The sequence below is a fragment of the Cynara cardunculus genome (assembly GCF_001531365.2).
Source record: "Cynara cardunculus var. scolymus isolate 2C chromosome LG 16, CcrdV1, whole genome shotgun sequence".
Taxonomy (NCBI): Eukaryota; Viridiplantae; Streptophyta; class Magnoliopsida; order Asterales; family Asteraceae; genus Cynara; species Cynara cardunculus.
In genome coordinates, this window is record NC_037543.1 from 19,445,539 (window position 1) to 19,452,317 (window position 6,779).

Below are 6,779 nucleotides of genomic sequence, written 5' to 3' on the forward strand. Positions count from 1 at the left end.
CTAAACAATCAACTAAACTGACGTTAGATGTATTGTTTGCTATTTTAATGAAACAAAGAACAAATATGAATTCCTCGTTTCAATTAACAAATCAAAATCAAGTTGAACAAAATAGGGGTTCCTTCCTAAATTGAAAACTGGATAAAGATTTAACACTAGAATCAAAGTTCGCATAAATGAGTTGACAATGAAATTGAAATCAATCAAGTCTTAACACCATCCAAATGGTTACTTCTTACTACTAGAACGAAGGAATTTAGTACTCGTATCTAACTGTTGAAACCAAAATACTTTCAAAATGATTGTAGATAAGAAATAGGTGAAGAACCCTAAGACTTTACTCCCAAAATCGTCTCCAAAATCTGGGAATCAGCTATTGGATGTTCTCTCCTCCCAATTGAACAATTCTTCAAATTCGTCTCCCCTTTTCTTTTTAGATGACAATTACAGAGTCCCTTTTAAACCCCCAATCGAAGAAACCGTTTGAAAAGGGACGTGACCGACCAATTTTTGATGCATGCGACTTGGTGCGGATAAACCCACTTGAATCAAGGAAACGCTGACTAACGCAGGTTTATGAAGCCTAACTCGTGAAGTTAAATGAGTTTTATTTTATGTTCAAGATCGACTCGAGTTCGAGATAAATCATCTTGAGCTCAAATAACGTTTAAAGCTCGACTTGTTTATACCTTCAGTTTCATGCACCAAAGGTGTAATGATAATGGGAGAGGCAAAATTTTCAAACTCAAAACTTGATTAGGGAGAAAAAAGGGCATTGCAGAAAAAAAAAATAAACATTTTCTTGCAAAGTAAATAATAATGTTTGTCGATTAAAAAGCATTTCTAACAGATTTTGTATACATTAATTTTTTTAAACCATAGAATGAAAAGCATCTCTATGTTTTAAATATTTCATTATTAATTATATCAATATTTAACTTGATTAGTATGAACGTTAGAAAGTTCTCGTTTTACAACATGAAATTGTAGAAAATTCTCCATATGTAAAAAAAATTAATTCTCTTGTTTTCTTTACATTTAAAAAAAATACTTTTAAAAAATCTGTTGAAATAAAATATCTTCAAAGTCTCCATAAACTTCTTCTTTTAGTTACTAGAAAAATTCGTTTGATTAATTATAATCTAGATTTTTGAAAAACTATTTTACATATTGTTTCAATAAATTCCAAGAAAAATTTTCAATTATGTCTCTTATGTTTTCTAATTAATTTTTCAACATATATTCTTTTAGATAATTTGCATGTCAACTAGTTTAATTATCAGTTAGTTTTTATTCAATATTGATAGTTTATTAATTAATTTTTCAGCTAGCAATTAGTTTTTAATCAATAGACAACTTATCGGCTAATTTTCAAACATAGTTTATGTGTGAATATATGGTCCTTTCATATTTACTTTTCAAATGGGCCTTTAGGAATTGAAGGAGTTTCAACATATATGACATATACTGGTCCATGTCTAGATGATGTATGACTTCAACGCGCCCCATCCAACAGAGACTAGACGAGCATAGATTGTCCCAGAATGTTGACAAGAGGCTATACGGATGAGGGGGATAGAGTAGCATAGATTGTCTGAGAGTGTCGAGTCCCTATAGTAGTAAACTTTGACTCTGATTGATACCATCTGACAATATTTGAAACCCTCAAATTTGCTTTCTCAAACAGCCCTTTAGGAAAGAATGTAGGATCTTACACACACACACACACAWATATATATATATATATATATATATAKAGAGAGAGAGAGAGAGAGAGAGATGGAAGAAGAAGAATTGGTCCAAATCTAGCCAAAATGCATGCATAGAACTCCAACATGAACTAGAGAAAATCAAAAATCAGAATACAATTTTTTAGCGTAATTTTGCATCATAAAAGAATACAAGGGTGCTAGCTAGTTCATAGTTGGTTCCAATTGTTCGATTGGTTTTGTTGTAGTCTAGGGTAGATATGTCCATTCACTGGTGGGTTGGAGGTTTCGCTAGCTTAGTTAACCTATCTTTTTTATGGTTATAAATGTCTTTCAATCTTGATGTTATTTCGATTCTTAGTCAAACGATCTTAGTTTAGGTTCTCTCCCTTTTGTCTAATCACTGATCAAGTTTGGTTGTTATCCTTGTATCTCCCCATCGGTTATCATTCTTTATCTATTGAATAACCTCTCTTTCTATAAATTATATTTTATTCAATTGTTGACTCGTTGGTCAAAATGCCACTTAATAAAGAAAAATAATCGTATGAGAACTTGATAATGATTACCAATTAGTGAAAATTTGATTTTCTATTCAAAAAATGTTGCATTGCCCAAAATGTAATATACGTATTTTGAAAGGAAGAGGGTATGATGCAAGAATCGAACTAAATGTGCCTAAATTACCAGACCTATTTAATTTGTTGTACCAATAAAATCGTTTTCGAAGTCTAATTTTGGAATTGGCCTAACTTCTAACTCTTTCGGAATATCGAAAACACGACTTTTTATTACTATGGCAAAGATCTCTTAAAATGCTCATAAGATGCTAAATACCAAAACATAATTGAGACATTATTTTCTAACTTAAGTTGATAGAAGTGTTTTTTAATTTAACAATATTAATTTAAGCTGAAAATATTGGTAGGGCAAAATACATAATGACTACAAGATAAAGTTAATATTGATTTTGAAAATTAAAAAAAAAAAAAAGGCAAATTAATCCCTTATTTTGTTATTTTAGACAAGTTATTCAAGTATTTGATTATGAGAAAAAGATCATTAAATTATACCATAAATCAAAATATTATGATTATTGAGTTTAAATAAAAAATCGTCATTTTATAAAAACGTAAATACACTCGTACCACAAGTAATATTGTAATCCACATCACATTTAATATATTGAAGGGAAAAGTCTAAGAAAACTCAATCGACTTTAGTGTTTGGAATGATTAAGTCCTTGGACAATTTTTTGAAACAAATAAGTCATTGGACGTTCTAAAACCTATTAAACAACTCCTTGGACTTTCTAAAACATGTTATATACATCTTTATGACCTATAAAAACTAATTAACGTAGTAAAATAATGAAAAAAAAAACATGAAAAAAAGCCAATAAACATTCATATTTTAAACGATAAAGTCCCTAAACATTTTTTGAACCAAAAAAGTACTTACATTATATAGAATATAACAAATATACCAAAAAGTACTTACATTTATAAAAGATTATTGATTAAATTTATTTTAATTAAAAATAATAACTATTATATCAGTGATTTTTCAAATTAAAAAAAATAAAAAAAGATTTAAAAAGGATTGTTGATTATATTTATTTTTATATAAAAATAAAATATATCATGTATGTGATTTTTTAAATTAAAAAAGAGATTTAAAAAGATTACTGGTGAAATTTTTTCTAATTAAAAATAAAATATTTTTTTTAGTTTGAAATATCACTAACATAATATATTTTTATTTTAATTAAAATAAATTTAACAAAAATCTTTTTTAAATGTAATTATTTTTTTGTAAATGTAAATACTTTTTGGTTCAAAAAAATTTTAGGGACTTAATCGTTCAAAATATGAATGTTCATTGGGTTTTTTTGGGGACTTTTTCCATTATTTTACCACATTAACCAGTTGTATAAGTAATAAGAATGTATCTAACAGGTTTTAGAAAGTCCAAGGAGTTATTTAACATGTTTTGGAATATCTAAGGATTTATTTGTTCCAAAAAATTGTCCACGGACTTAATCATTCCAAACATCAAAGTCCATTGGGTTTTTTTAGACTTTTTCTTATATTAAATCAGAGACCCAAATAATCTTTGGCATTACGTAGGTTGCGGGCCAAGTCGTCTGCGCATCATTAAATACTTTCACACGTATTATCACATATGATACATAGATGTTTCTGTATTTTTATAAAATAATAATGTTCTCATTTGAACCTTCATCAATAAAAATATGTTATAATTATTTTCAGATGATAAAGACCGAAGTTTTATTAGACAATTAATCGAACTTTTTGCTGTAAAAGAAAAAGACAATCGAACTCTAATATTTTTGTGATCAAGATTTAAGTAAGTGATGAATCAAGAGGAGCTAACAGCTTTGGTCGTTCCTGTCCAATTTCGTAACAACTCGTTTATATTGACAAAACTGATATTTATAAGCTTATATACTTTAAGTGGGATGGGGTTGTAACAACACGTCTTTTACAATGGATAAAAACGAGATCTACGATATATTTATAAACAACTTTTATCATGGTAATTTTAAGTGAATTTAGAGGGTATTAGGCCAGTGATTGCTTTGTGTCTGAGATGTTACAAATTGTATCAGAATCGTTTCTTATACCATTAAGACGGTGAGACAAATCTCATCGAATACGATAAGGCATTGACCAAGATATTTGTAACATCTTATACAAATCACACATACGTTTATACATTTTTTTGAAAGAGAAAAAAAAAAGATATACACCGAATAACCCTAACAAATTAAACACGTCACAAGTTTAAACAGTGAAACTTATTATGACCAACTCGTATAGTTTATTGTTTTCGAGTTGGGAGAGTTACAAACGTTTTCAACTAACGATGATGATATTAATATAGTCACATGTTACCTTCTGCTTCATCAGTAAATGCTCAAAGGAAACCACACTTTTGCCTTCAATCATCAATGGCCACACCATCATTTGAATGTCTCATGTTGGAACCATTTGAATGTCTCATGTTGTTAATTCATGGTCACATAAAAACATGTGGTTGAATCATAAAAGTTCTTTATTTCCTCATTGTTAGTGATAATTTACACATTTGACCCAAAAGTTAAGGCATCGGTCGTTCATTTAATAGGCCTTTTGTATATGATATTAATACACAACAAATAATGTTGCCATAAGTGTGGTCCTATGTTTAGAGGATACGAGGTCATCAAACATACCCGATGAGGTAAAAAGTTCCAATAATTGAAATTAATTAACTACTTGTATTAACCAATAAAAAGTTATGATATATATTGGCCTAAATAATTTGAGAACGTATAAAATTTTAATAACGTTAAGAATCCGTGCATCATATGTTATTTTATTATTTATATGATTTTTTCATCTAAAACTAAAATCCAGTGCATTGAATATATATATATATATATATATATATATATATATATATATATATATATATATATAGACTTGAGATTATGTGAGACCAAAGGTTTTTCGTGAGACTCATAAGACCAATTCTCAACCCTTAGATTAGATCTACAACATTACAATCTGAACATTCATAAACGCCACGAGACTTCTCAATAATCACAAAAATTGTCACCGTGCAACTTTAGACCATTAGATCATTAACTTATAAAGTTGATCAATGAACATAAATTGGTCTTACGGTTCTTACGAAAAACCTTTGATCTCACGTGAACCCTAAATATATATATATATATATATATATATATATATATATATATATATATATTTGTTTCATATTGGGAAACTTGTTTTATACATTTATGAAACAGAAAACGTAAAAGAGTTCATATTGTAACCAAATACATATGAAACAAACATCATCTGAAATAAATATATGTTAATCAATATCTTAAACCCTAACATTTGATGGGAAAATCATATGAAACAATATCTTAAAGTAAAAATTCTCATGATAACCACAATATATTAATTCTCATTTGAGTATTCCTCAATAACGATTATCCCAAAACTTTTTGTAGAAGAGGGACATTTTGGTCTTTTAACTTCACATCGGAAATCTAAACATACTAACATGTTAGTTGAAGTTAGTGAAATATCTTTATTAAAAACAATTGAAAAATTACAATGTAAATATGAATACTATTGTATTTTATATGTATATATATATATATATATATAGGTTGGATTCTGATGAAAACTCACCATTTCAATACTTTTACGACTGTCGGTCGTCTTTGATCTAACAATTACAAGTCCTTTGTGTAGGAGGGTCATTTGGGTCTTTTATTTTCTGCAAGAACACCTAAAAAAACCCTTAACATGTTAAGGTATGTTAAATTTTGTTAAGTTTTAACATTCTTAATGTTATGTTATATTAAGGTTTTCATGTCCAATACACCATGCCACCTAATTAAGTTAGACTTAGTTACATCCTTATTGAAATGTCCTTAATTTCTTCTAGCTAGCTCACTCGATCTCAAGACACACACACATATACAGAAACAGATTCAAATAAGAAAACAATATAAATATATCATAAGAAGATGTCAAGAAAAACTATTCGAAGATAGATATAAATTCTCAACCGAATTCTTTTTTAATGGTTGACATGCGAACGTTTCTTTTTCTCGTTTAAATCTTCCATTGTACATGTACGAATACGTATACGTGTATATAATCGTTTTAAATTAGTATTTAACAAAAAAGAAAATATAAAACAATAAATAGAAGATAGATATATAGGAAAACCTAGGTTGGATTTTAGAGACCACTCGATGGCAAAATGATAAGTTGGCTAACTCAGTAGGAGTAGGGTGGTGATATTTAATAAATGGGACATAGCAATTTGCAGAAATAGGTGCCCGCCATTTATGGCTTTTTCCACTGTTTTTTTTTTTTTTTTTCTTTTGAAAAATGTTTTTTTTGGTGGTGTCGAAGTTCAATTTTGTTTTGTAGCAAAGAAAATGTCAATAACATTAAATCTTGTATTTAATTTGTAAATACAATAATGCTTAAAGCTTCAAGTTCAAATATTCATGTCGATGTTAATCAATATATA